This window comes from Rhinopithecus bieti, unplaced genomic scaffold (assembly GCF_001698545.2).
Source record: "Rhinopithecus bieti isolate Rb0 unplaced genomic scaffold, ASM169854v2 scaffold_2554, whole genome shotgun sequence".
Classification (NCBI taxonomy): domain Eukaryota; kingdom Metazoa; phylum Chordata; class Mammalia; order Primates; family Cercopithecidae; genus Rhinopithecus; species Rhinopithecus bieti.
The window spans coordinates 2,365,133-2,378,273 of NW_016804196.1; the positions used below are offsets into that span (position 1 = coordinate 2,365,133).

Here is a 13,141-nt window from a genome sequence, read left to right on the forward strand (position 1 = left end):
AGGCTGAATCAGGTTGAGAATCCAAAATTGATTGTCACTGTCCTCCTAATTTATAAGGAATTCTAAATTGTCTAGATGGCATCCATTTTTCAATCTTCATTGCAAACTAGATTTGACCCAAGAGAATGTTATTTTAAGGAGCACAAAGAGAGGGTTTAGCATCTCCATGCACAAGTTCTACAAATAAGATGAAATAAATTTGGGGTGAAATCTGACATATTCTTATTTCCTTCCCAGTGAAGACATTTTTCCTTGTTAATTAACAGACTTCTTATAGGGCAGTGTGGACTGCCTTGAGATGCCATTCTTAAATAACTTATTATTTTGTTATAAGATGTAGCTTGTATGAACAATTAATTTTTAATAGATCTGACGCTCCTGTTGGAAAAAAGAAAAGTAAACTACAGTTGGGCATTCAAATTCATATATCCGAAATCCGAAATGTTCCAAAATCAGAAATTTTTTAGTGCAAACATGACATTCAAAGGAAATTCTCATTGAAGCATTTGGATTTTGGATTTTCAGACGTGGAATGCTCAACCAGTAAATATAATGTTTGAATGTTAAGTGTAATGCAAATATTACAAAATCAAAAAAAATCCAAAATCCAAAACATAGATTAGCCTGTACTTAATCTGCAGAGAAATGAACTCTTTGTACTAATATTTAGCACTTTGTGTGTAAAAATAAAGGCAATTTATTAAATGCATTCTGTTTGCCTATAAGATTCCCCTTCCAAAAACAAGTCATTTGCCTTTTTATTCGGTGAAGTAATAGACTATGAAGAAATCTGGCATGCCAGGAACACAGTGAATACAGTATCTTGGTGTGCATGATGATTACATAGGAAAGAGGCACGCAAGTGTCTGGCAATTGCCTTCAGGTGCTCTGCGCATGAGGTTTACAGAACTGGCAACCAACAAACTAATCACTGTTGCTGGCAATTTGCTAAGGTTCCAAGGAGACAGAGAGCACAAAGGGTTATCATCTGAGGCATCAGTGAAATACTAGAAGAATCGGTGGCTTGGCTAAGGGCCTTAACAGTCTCCATCAATCCCACATGTTAGTAATGGAGACTCAGAGAGAGAGGAAATGCTGGCAAATTGGAGCCCAGTTCCTGAGATCTCTAAGATCTTTGCCATAGGGTGGAACCAGGCCTGGTTCCCTTCCCAACCCCCACTTGGTATTACAGACTCATCACAAAAACCCTCTGGAATCTTTGGAAAGAAAACACAGGGTGCTGAGTACACAATGCCCCACTCCAGCCAGCCCACACTGCCATCATGCTTACAACCCAGGAACGTTCCAGAGGCATCCTAGCTTCAAACAAAAGACAAAGCAACTTGTCTGCTAGCATCATGCGGTTCCACCAGAAAGAAAAAAACAGTCATGAAGAGCATCAGCTCATACATAAACACACTCAGATATCAGCACAGGAAACCCAGAGCATATCTAGACACACGCATTTTCAAATGAGTGATGGAAGGGCCCAGAAGAGTGAGGCACAGAGTGGTTCAAAGCCCACAGCGTTCAGCCACTCAACCTGTCCTGGAACGCAGGTCTCAGAGGCCCCTTGCACTTCTCTATGCAGCTTTCAAAAATATTTCTGAAGAAAAAATTGATGCCACCATTTCAATAAGTCTTTACTGAGTGTCTACTGTGTACCAGGCCCCAAGCAGCTACCCCTTTTTAAGAGGAATTTCTAAAAGGTCTCATTCACTTTATATTGTACAGCCTAGTTTCCTTGCCTTTATTAAACAGTTCTCTTCTTTTTAATAATAATAATAAATATCCCATTCCAAAAAGCAGATTCCTAAATAAAGGGGTTGCCAAAGCCACGATGTTTTTTCCCATCTTTTTCTGCCCCGTTTGCTCCTCTCTTGTAGGATGGCTGTATCTCTACTAACAATGTTAGATCTCTACAAAGCCTGCTTCAGGATGTCAAACAACAATCACAGAATAAGACTGGAGGGTGACCAGCTCATCCCAATTTTTCTGGGACTGTTTTAAAATGTGAAAGTTCCATGACCCAGGTATGCTCTTAGTCATGGGCAAATCTGAGAGTCACTCTATTTCCAAGAAAGCAGACCCTGGGAAAGAGGATGTCCTTCATCTCACTTGGGAAGAGTGAAGCCACAGGAGAAAGGCGACTCATCTCCCTTAAGGAAGGCCCAGGTTGCCTGTGGGCTAGCTCAGAACCCTTTCTCAGAATCCTCTCCTCCAGTTGCTTCCAGCTTTTTCCCGCTTCCTCCTGAGAAGGCCTATCATTTTAAACTCAGAGCCACTTAAAGCTTTACAAAGACTTTCCAACCGAAAGACTCTGATAATAATGACACGCAAAAGAAGCTCCCATGTAAACGCTGAAGGCTGTAGTTATTTGGATGTCCTTACCTCCTTGGCTAGCTTAAGAGCTTCTTCAGGTGAGACCATGCCTATTCATCCCGATATTTCCAGAACGGAGCCCAATGATTGGTGGATGGTAGATGCTGGGTAGAATGACTTAGCAACAGCTGCCATTTATTTAGTCTTACAATGTGGAGGACAACACATTAAACACTTTCTATGTAAGTCTCTCCTGTTCTCACACGAACTTAATGAGGTTGGTTCTCCCCCATTTTGCAGCTGAAGAACAAAGCTCATTCAGACCTTGTGCACTCAGGTCACACGGCAGACGTGAAATTTAAACCCAAACCCATCTTACTTTTTAAAATTCCAGTTCATAATTACTTACCTGAATTAGAGCCATGTAAGGCAGGCATATATGCTAAGGTATCAAGAATTGAGAGAATATCAGATACATTTCTTTTATTCTCTATCCTTTTAGCTTTGCCATTACAAAAAAAAAAGCGGAAAACCAAATTATGAGTTAAATACATACAGAAAGCTAGAAGGCAGGGATTTTGTTAGAATTATACATGGAAAACATAGGCATTCAACATTCTTTTTTTTTTTTTTTTTTTTTTTTCTTTTTTTTTGAGACGGAGTCTCATTCTGTCACCCAGGCTAGAGTGCAGTGGTAAGATCTCAGCTCACTGCAACCTCCACCTCCCAGGTTCAAGCAATTCTCCCTGCCTCAGCCTCCAGAGTAGTTAGGATTACAGGTGCCCGCCACCATGCCTGGCTAATTTGTATTTTTTAGTAGAAACAGGTTTTCACCATGTTGGCCAGGCTAGTCTTGAACTCCTGACCTCAGGTGATCCGCCCGCCTCGGCCTCCCAAAGTGCGGGGACTACAGGTGTGAGCCACCACACCCAGTCATTCAAATACATTTAATGAATGCAATTGTTTGCCCAATAAGTGGTTTAAATCCCTGATGCTCAGTGTTTCAAATGATGCTTTACACACCACCACAGGTGAATAGATGGATCTGTACCTTCAGTTTCTGAAGTACCAGTGCGAAGGAGTGGGAGTGGATGGAGAAGTATTTATCCCAGTTAAGGACGCCTCTTTAACTGCATGGTTGAATTAACTATTACTCACTTAAAACAGCAGTAATCCTATGTCTCATGCAACAAAGCAGTAAATTCTCCAAAGTACACAAATTTGTCAACGTGCTCACCAACCACTTCTAATCTCATATGATTAATCTTTGAGGAAGCAATTTGCAAATCAACCCCAGAGCAACACAAGTACAAATGAACATCACAACAAATACTTGTACAACACAAGTACAAAGGAATATCACAACAAATACTTGGTTCCTGAGACATTTATCTCAACCCCATTCACTACCCTTCAAACTTGAGAGTGGTTTTTTTTGTTTGTTCGTTTTGTTTTGTTTTGTTTTGTTGAGATGAAGTCTCGCTCTGTCCCCCACGCTGGAGTGCAGTAGCATGATCTCAACTCACTGCAACTTCTGCCTCCCAGGTTTAAGCAATTCTCCTGGCTCAGCCTCCCAAGTAGCTGGGATTACAGGTGCACACCACCATGCCTGGATAATTTTTGTATTTTTAGTAGAGATGGGGTTTCACCATGTTGGCCAGGCTGGTCTCAAACTCCTGACCTCAAGTGATCCACCTGCTTCGGCCTCCCAAAGTGCTGGGATTACAGGCATGAGCCACCGCACCCAGCTGAGAGTATTATTTTTAATATTAATGTATTTTTGGTCATTTTCTTCAAGCAGCTGAACTTATTTCCCTCTTTCATAATAACACTCTCATAATGATCAAGCATTTTGAGTATCAAAGAAGAGTTCCTATCATGTCAATGAGTATTCCACAATCAAAAGAAGTGAGGAAAAACAGATGTATATCACAAAGGCATTGAAGCCTTAATTATAAAGGGAGATGGGGTGGTCAGTGGTGGGCAGCTACACCCAGTCATTGCAAATCCAGACATCAATGCCTGCTCCTTTAGATTGTGGGGTGGTCCGGTGGGCTGTAAAAGTCCTAAAGACTGCTGTTATATGTCACCAATGAGAGGTTTTCTTTTGCTTTTTTTTTTTTTTTTTTTTTTTTTTTTTTTTTTTTTGTGGGGCAAAGTAGGAGGAAATGGAAGTTGAAAAAGACTTTGGAATAATAACTAATTTGTGTTAGAATGATGACCCTCATTCACCTCCCAAACATTGGTATACTCACTGCAGCCTGGTCATTCTAATTTGATTCAACATTTAATCATTATGAATGCAAGTAGGGGAAGCCCTTAAAAATAAGTTTCTCTCTTCTTAACTTCCTCTGAGACTTCAAGCTAACGGGTCTAAAATTCCTTTAAATCACTGTAAATCAAAATCATTTTCTGTGTTGTCAAAGAGTCACCAATGATTTGTTTATTGAGCCCTTCCTGTGTACAAACATGGTGGAAAATACACAATGGCGTAAAGCCTCATCCAATCATCTTTAAGGAGCTTGTAAGAGAACTGACATCTCCTTGAGTGCCTATACAACCAATCTGTTTTTCACTTTCAATACAGCGTTAATAAACTACAAGAGATATTTGATGCTTTAATACAAAACAGGCTTTTTGTTACATGATTTTGCCCCATTGTAGGTTAATTGCAGGTCACAATTGCTACATCAGCCAGCCACAGGCCCCCTTGGAAGGAACTGTGCCCCCAACCCTCTCCTGCAGCTAAGCAGGTCCAGGGTGAGCGATAACTGGAAGGGTCCCATTCACTGGAACTCTTAGGAAATGTGGCTTGATGACAAGACATCCTGGGACATCTTTTCAATTTACCTCCCTTTATGCAAACTAGCTTGAGTGAATTTCTATTCTTTGCAATTAAACAGAAAGAAAAAGACATTTCAATCTTAGGTGATAATACAAGACAATCTATGACAAGTGCCCTTTGTAGAATGAATGAATGAATGTTGAATGAAATGAGACATGGAGGCAATTTTGCCAGGGAACTTTGGATTATAAAGAATTGCTAAAGGCTAACGTGATCAAGATAAATTTTTCAGAAGAGTTCAGAGCTGAACCGAGGCTTTAACAATAGGAGAGAGGCAGAGGAAGGAGGAGGACATTTTAGGCCACAGAATGTGCTAGAATAAGAAAGAGGCGATGAAAAACATTTTGGGCAACAGTGGATTAACCATACCAGCTAATGTTCAGTTTTAAAGTCAGGCAGAGCAAAAGTCAAGGTTGGAAAGGAAGTTTGGGGTCAACCTGCGGAAACTTGAAAAGCAAGACTGAACAATATGAGCTTCCTCCCACAAGAGCAACGAAAAGTTATTAAGTGAGGGGATGAAGGATTCATCGGCCTAGTGGTCTAAGAGTGGCAGCATTTTCCAAACTGGAGTGAGGGTGGGAAAGCCAGAAAGTGAGCAAGACCACTGTCATAGCCCAGAGAGAAACAAGGTTCTTGACTAAGATGCGGCAGTGGGAACTGTCACTAAGGGGGAACAGTACATCTGCTAAGGAGCAGAACAGCAATATTAAAAGGAATGCTCCTGGCTAGGCACAGTGGCTCACGCCTGTAATCCCAGCATTTTGGGAGGCCAAGGCTGGTGGATCACAAGGTCAGGAGTTCAAGACCAGCCTGGCCAACATGGTGAAACCCTGTCTCTACTAAAAATAGAAAACAATTATCCCAGTAATCCCAGCTACTTGAGAAGCTGAGGCAGGAGAACTGTTTGAACCCAGAGGCAAAGGTTACAGTGAGCTGAGATCACACCCCACTGCACTCTAGCCTGGGTGACAGCGAGACTCCATCTCAAAAAAAAAAAAAAAAAAGAATGTTCCGTATTTCCATAGTATCTGTCAAAGCTTTCACCAAAATCTCATCAATTCTTGTCAAACCTCAGTGAGGAGTGCACTAAGTGTGATTATCTGGATGTCTAAATCAGAACTGAGCCGGGAAGGTTACACTTCCTTGGTAGGTGGGAATGCGACAGTGGCAGGAGAGAGGAGGCTGTAGAAAGAGAAAATACAAGCACAGAACACAGCATTTGGAGATTCCACTTCCTCATAACTTTGCTCCCACCAGCAGCACATCTTCATTTGCTCAACCCCTTCTTTGCATGAAAGGCAGGTACCCAGGAAGTCTATGTGATCTTTGAGTAAGTTTCATCATGCAGGATGTTTGCAATGAGGGGGTAAGTAAGCCATCATCTCCACTCCCAGGAGATCACAAGCAGGCCCCTCACAACTCCACAAAGAACACAGTCCAGGCCTCAGCAGCCAAACATGATCTAGGCCAAGAAATCATGGATGTCAAGAACCACCCAAAGGAGATGCAGGTCACAGATACACTATTTGAGGCCTCCCTCTTTAAATCCTACAATGACAGTGAGTCAATTAGAAATAGAAAATCCTTAAGCATGTAACAAACACAGATGGTTCCCTACTTACAACTGTTTCACCTATGACTTTTGACTTTTTACTTTACAATGGTGTGAAAACAATATACTTTCAGTAGAAACCGTACTTTGAGTGCCTATACAACCCATCTGTTTTTCACTTTGAATAAACTACATGAGATATTCAATGCTTTAACACAAAATAGGCTTTTTGTTACATGATTTTGCCCCCATTGTAGGCTAATGTGCATGTTCTGGGCACAGTTAAGGTAGGCTAGGCTGAGCTGTGATGTCAGTAGGTTAGGTGTATTAAATGCATTTTCCACTTACAATATTTTTAACTTATTTTAACTTATGAGGATGTAGCCCCACTGTAAATTAAGAAGCGTCTCTACCAACTTTATCCCAGTTGTGATTTCAATCATGGAGTCAGACTGTAGGATCACACAGTGTAACTCTCGAAGCCATGGGGAAAGGAGCAGGAAAACCAACGCCTTCTTCCTTTCCGGTTTCCATGACGTCACAATGGGCAGTGCCAGAAACCACTTTCACGCCACAAGTGTCCTCTACTTGACCAGCTGACTTGGGTATGAAATTAAAGTGGTAGGGATGCAGAGGCCAGAGAAAATATAGAAATACCTTTTGGGGCTTCCCAAATATAGTTCAAGACTATCCCTCAGGGCTTCATTTTCCTTCTCCCTCAGTCTGTGCCTGGCCCTCAGCCCAACCCCAGGCACCCTGAATGGGTTTTTGGATGGTCTATATCTGGTTTTTCCTGCTGGTCCCCCAGCTGCTCATCTCCCAATTCAGAAACCCTTTGGGTGCCACATCTTATCACTTGAATGAAGCCGGGTGGTCTCAGCCTCCCTAGGTTGATACTGATATCCCCTCAGTCACTGTGACTTGGAGACTAACATAGTTTACCATACCACTTCCTTATTTGGAGAGCTATCTTTATAAAAATGACTTTGCCAAGGTGATTACTGAACCAAAAGCAATATCATTTTGTTAAATTCTATGCTTATGCTTAAGGTATTTATCAAATCTTAAAAATGCTCATCTGTGCATGCAGTTATCACAATGTGAACAAAGATGTATGAGTGAAAAGCTCTTCCCCAAGCAAAATCTCTGCAAGCCACCAACTGCTGAATCCAGAGCACCTTGCAATGCCTATTCCATAGCATCCAACTCTTTTTAGGGAGAGTGAGGTAAGGAAGGCTTTAAAACTCACCACCCTCCTAGTCAATACAGTTGCTGATGGAAGCACAAATGTCCCCGAACTCTCTGCGTGTTCTACTAGTCCTGTGACCAGAAAAAGCCTCTTGTCCAAATTTCTTTTTGTAAACATCAAAGTAACAAAAGGGTGACCCAAGCTTACCCTAAACACGTTCCTGCCCCCTTTAGATCTTATCTGTTGCCCTGTGGTCTCTGCTGCAGGAGGCCACCTCCTGGGTGGCCCTAGGCCCATTGCCACTCTTTTTCTACCCTGGGCTGTTCCAAACAAACTCAGGAAGCCTTAAACAAGAGGCAGATGGTGAGGAAGAGAAAGTCTGTAAGTAACACCGCTCTATTACATAATGCTAAGCTCACAACCTCCTTGTGAATCAGCCTTGAAAACACCTAATGGCCTTTCACTTCAGAGTAAACATGCACTTGAAATCGGTAAAGAGGATTATAATTATTTTATTTGATGACCGGTGTACAACCATGTTAGTAAATAATATATCAACATATTAGTAGTACATTACAGGTTGGGGTCGGACCATATATTAGTAAATTACAGGTTGGAGTAGTAAATATACAGGTTGTCAATTACAGGTTGTTGATTCAGTCAATACTCTTGTGATATCCAGTACCTACCAAGCACTGAGCTAGGTCCCGTAGGACACACTTTCTAACCTCACCTAGACTAGATCACTGTGGAAGTCACTAGTGCTACTCACCCATAACCACTTCTCCCTTTTTCAGCACAAGAAATATTGAATTGGGATTAAACAGGGTCATATGTCGAGTTCTGGCCAAAGTGATGGAACTCACCTCTAGGTGAGATCACATAATTGCTAGAGCAAGACCCTGCAGCATTTCCTTCTCAATGCTGCAATGATCTTGCAAGCTCACATCAAGACCAAGATTCCATCAGAGTCCTTGAGTGACTACGATGAGCAGGGTCCACCTGCCAACCACACAGGATGCAGCACGGGAAGGAAAGAAACTAGTTAGCCATGGAGACTTGGAGGTATTTGTTACTGCAGCATAACCTCACCTATCTTGCTGGCACGTCACTGTTTAAAAAAGAGAAAAATCTGCAAAAGCATCCCATCAATCTGTTTTCTAAATCAGATAATAGGGAAAAACAGCATTTGTTTCAAAATTCAACTTCATCAGGAACGGAACACTATCTTGAAAAGCAGAGGGTGCTGACAGTATAGGTGGGTTCAAACAACTCTGAGGGAATTAGAAATGAAAACAGAATGACCCTCAACAATGTAAGGATTGAACTGCATGGAATTCAGCTAAAAAGACTACAATGAAAAGGCCACCTTCTGACAACAGGAACAGCCATTTATGAAGCAGTGAGCTCCTCAGTGAAAAAGGCATTTAAGTCAAGGCTGGATGACCATATTTTATCTCCCCAGAAGTCCAATCCTACCTCTCTTGAGGTTCCATTGAAGTTAATTAGAATCAGGTCTTCCTACAGGGAGTTGAATTTTGTGTCTCCCCCTACACCCAATCCCAACCCCTTGAGTCCATTACCTATCACAGAGTCCATTATCTATCACAGAGTCCATTATCTATCAGGTGCCAATAAACATCTGCGAAATGAATAAATGAGCATTGTAGAAAGGAAGCAGGCACTGGAGGCAAAGATCAGTCTAATAGTGTCTAGGGATCCTCCAGCCTAAAGCTAAACACATCTGAGGGTGGGGAGCCTCCTTCTTATAAAAAAAAAAATTAAGCATCAATGGACACTTTATTATGATTTATCACTGTACACAATTTAAAACCACAATGAAACCTAACACTGCACTGTGGCTATCTTTGTTCTTGGACGTGCATTTACATGCGCAGGCTACTGTTTTGCCATATGGAATTTTGTGTGTGAAGTGTTTATTCTATTAAAAAAAAACCACACCCTTGTTTCTATTGCATTATTATATTCCTTATTATCCCATCACATGTGTTTTCTTCTTGCAGCAACACAGTACACACCCTGTACTATTGCTGACATAAAAATTACTTGTCAAAAATACCTCTAGCTTAGCACCATATTACTCATCTGATCTTTGCAAAGCACTGGCCTTTGTTTCACCTGGAACTAGATAACCCAACTACTTTTACTAGTGACTCCTGAATGCTTGTAGTAGAAGGATAAATGCTAGTGTCACCTATGGTTTTAAAGTCACCTTCTAAAACAAAACTATATTAGAGGTGAATAATAAATCTTTCAAGTTTTTAACTTCATTTTTCAAGGGATTTGGAGGAAAATGGTGAAGAGAGAATCTGTCACAGATACCAAGGTGCTACTGCAGTGTAAATGAGAGTATACCAGGAGCCTTTGGCCCTCAGCAATCTGTCTTCCTACAAGAAAAATCGAAAGCCCATTTCCATAACCATCCTTATTCCCTGCTACTAGTGTAGGATGCGCAGGACTCTGCCCTCTAGGAGAAAATGCTAATGCCGGAGTGTCCTGCTAAGTCTGAAGGTTATGTTTTTTCATTGCACTCTTACCAAGATAACCCCAGATCCGGTTAGGCTGACATCAAAACAGAACTATCCTTGGAAAGAAAAGAACAGGCCAGAGTTTTTGGAAAAGCCCCAATAACCTAAAGATAAAATGCAGAATGAGAGTCTACTGGTTCATGGCTATCTAAATGGAAACTTCACTCAAGCTGTTTTCTCTGTTCTTTTTCTGCTGCCCCCAACAGCCCTTCCTTCCACCTCCCAGTACTCACTGCTAGCGTGTCTCTCTTAATATTACAAACACTATTACAATGAAGGAACAGGAGAAAGACAGTATTTCATAAGAAGGTCACCTCATTTGACCAGTGCTCAATTAGAGCACTGGGCAAAAGTACAATCAGCCTTCCAATGACATCTTTTCAACAAAGGATACCCCACCTCTAGACTGAAGCCTAAATATATTACTACAGATAAGAAAGCAGGCATCTATGGAAACCTCACATTCAGATACAACCGCCTGTGTATTAATTATATCAAAATTCCCATCAAAGGAAACCAGGTGGGATTTCTACAATCCCAAATTCACCCTTCACCTACCTCCAATGGCTTCTTCAAAGGGAAGGTATAAAGTCATTTGCAATTTCTTTCTCTGAACCTGGAGTTTTAGCAGCCCCCACACCTTCTCACAGATAGGAACGATGCTGATGCAGAAACCACCCAAACAGCCCTGTGCCAGCACTGTCGGGCCAAATGACCCAGAGACACCCAGGCGGCTACCCAGATCGTGGGGGGGTTACCTGAATCTGTCACCGAGTCTCTTTCACCCCCTTCTGCGTGATGACATCAAGTGGAAATGGTACGTGTTTAGGAGGCAAGAGGCTGACAGGCAGGAAACACAATTGAGACTGAGCTTTCTTCAGCCTGCAGTGAAATACATGCAGGAGGGGTTAGATACGCGCCTCAGAGAAGGAAATCCAAGCGCCCTCCCGTGCCGGCGGGGCTGGAGCGGGTACACTGGGGAGGTGGAGCAAGGCGGTTGAGGTGTGGAGGGCTGGCGGCTGAGAAGGGGGCGTCACGGCTCCTAATTGTCTCTATAGGATAAATAACCACCTCCCCTCTCCTCCGCAGTCTCCCCCGCCCACGAGTTCCCCTCTGGTGGCAGAGCGTCTACTAGCAACAGTAAGCCCTAGGAAAAAGAAATCGGAGCGGGTGGAGAATAACATCTTGGGGCAAAGACACACTAGCAAAATCTACTAGGTAACCCGGTCATAGGGGAATGCGGGGCGCCTAGTTACCCGCGCAGACACACAGCGCGGCAATCTGGAGCATCTTTCTTTCGTTTGCCCCTGTCCGCTACCTCATCAAGTCACCGTCACTCTGTTTTGGCGATTTCTCTACTCTCTCCAGACCCGGGCAGCGCTCCCCAAGCCATGCCCCCACCCCAGGCGGGATTGGAGACCGCCGCTTCCGCGCAGCGCCCCACGAGTCCAGCTGGCTTTGTCCTGCCGCTGTCCTTTCAGGAGCAAGCGCCCCAGGCGAATGTGTCTGCACAAAAGACCCCCAACATCTGCCCGTCACAGCGTCCTCTCCTTCCAGGAGGGGCCCCGGGGCAACTTCTAGGGGTGGAGAAGGCGCGAGACAAGGGGACCGAGGGGCGACGAGCTGGGGTGTGTGCGGGCCGGGGGCGCAGCTGGGACGAGCGCGCGCGCACGTGCACACCCAAGGGCGCGCGCGGCGCGGGCACGAGGCAAGCTCCCTCGGACCGGAGCCCAGGGGGCATCCGAGGACTCTGCCGAGCCGCCGACAGCGCCGCTCCCCGCCCCACGGCCGCCCGCTCAACTCCGCCAGCGCTCGGGAGACACGCAACTCCCGGGACCACCTCCCGCGCGCCCCGCCAGACCCCGCGCTCCTCTCCCCGGGACCCCGTGGCCCCGCCACCCCATCCGCCGTCCAGAAGATCCCCCCAGTTACAGCAGGCGGCAGCTGCCCTTTCCCGCTTTCCCGGCTCCGGCGCGGCTGCCGTGGGGGCGCAGACATCCCCGCGCGCCACTCTGTGCGCCCCCGACCCGGAGCGGGCAAAGAAACAAACCGAAACTCACCGACCTTTCTCCGTGGCAGGCTTGGGCGCTCGCTACAGAGGCGGCGGCAGCGGCGACAGCATCGCCAGGTGGTCCCGGCGCGCCCGCCCGGCTCAGCCAGACGCGCGCCCCGGGCAGGCAGCGGCCGCTCCTCCAGCCGAGAGCCACGGGGCAGGCGCTGACAGCGCAGCGGCGGAGCCTGCAGCCCCAGCTCCCGGCCGGGCCCTTCGGGCGACACCCTCACCTGCCTGGCCGCCCTCTGCGTTCGCGGTCGGACACCGCCGCCAGGCGCTGGGCACCGTGCGGGAGCTTTTTGTCACTGAGACTCCGGCACCAAAGCGGGTGGGGGGAGAGGCTGGGCTCAGCTCCCCGCGGCACCGCCCTCCCCGGCGGCTCCACCCCCTCCTCCCCGCCCCCAGCCCGGCGGGCCCGGGACTTCTGTCCTTCAGTCCCGAATCGCCCACCTCCCCCGGGGTGAGGGGCTGCCGGCCCTCTCTTGCGCGCTCCCTCGGCTTTGCCCCCGGTGCCCACCCTAGGCCAGGATCTCGACGCCGTCTCTCTACGGTGCAAAAGCGGGTCCCGAGCTGGCGGCAGGTGGGAAAGCAGGCCGGGGCAGCCGGGAGGAGGGGCGGGGTCGGGGTGGGG

The 13,141-nt window shown here is 45.5% G+C and overlaps 1 protein-coding gene across 6 annotated transcripts in view; it reads right to left on the reverse strand.

Annotated features, from left to right (window-relative positions):
* The window catches only part of RNF152 (ring finger protein 152), a 314,575-nt gene extending 301,746 nt beyond the window's left edge, over positions 1 to 12,829 (reverse strand). Inside the window, exons 1-2 of one of the 6 annotated variants that reach the window (XR_001884513.1) lie at positions 12,522 to 12,829; positions 11,216 to 11,339 (exon numbers count right to left, since the gene is read on the reverse strand). The gene's annotated coding sequence lies outside the window, so the exon portion shown is untranslated. Of the gene's footprint in view, positions 1 to 11,015; positions 11,151 to 11,215; positions 11,340 to 12,517 lie in introns of those variants that run through there. The other 5 variants (XM_017867135.1, XM_017867136.1, XM_017867137.1 and 2 more) reach the window with 5 other exon arrangements.
* Positions 12,830 to 13,141: the final 312 nt, after the last annotated feature.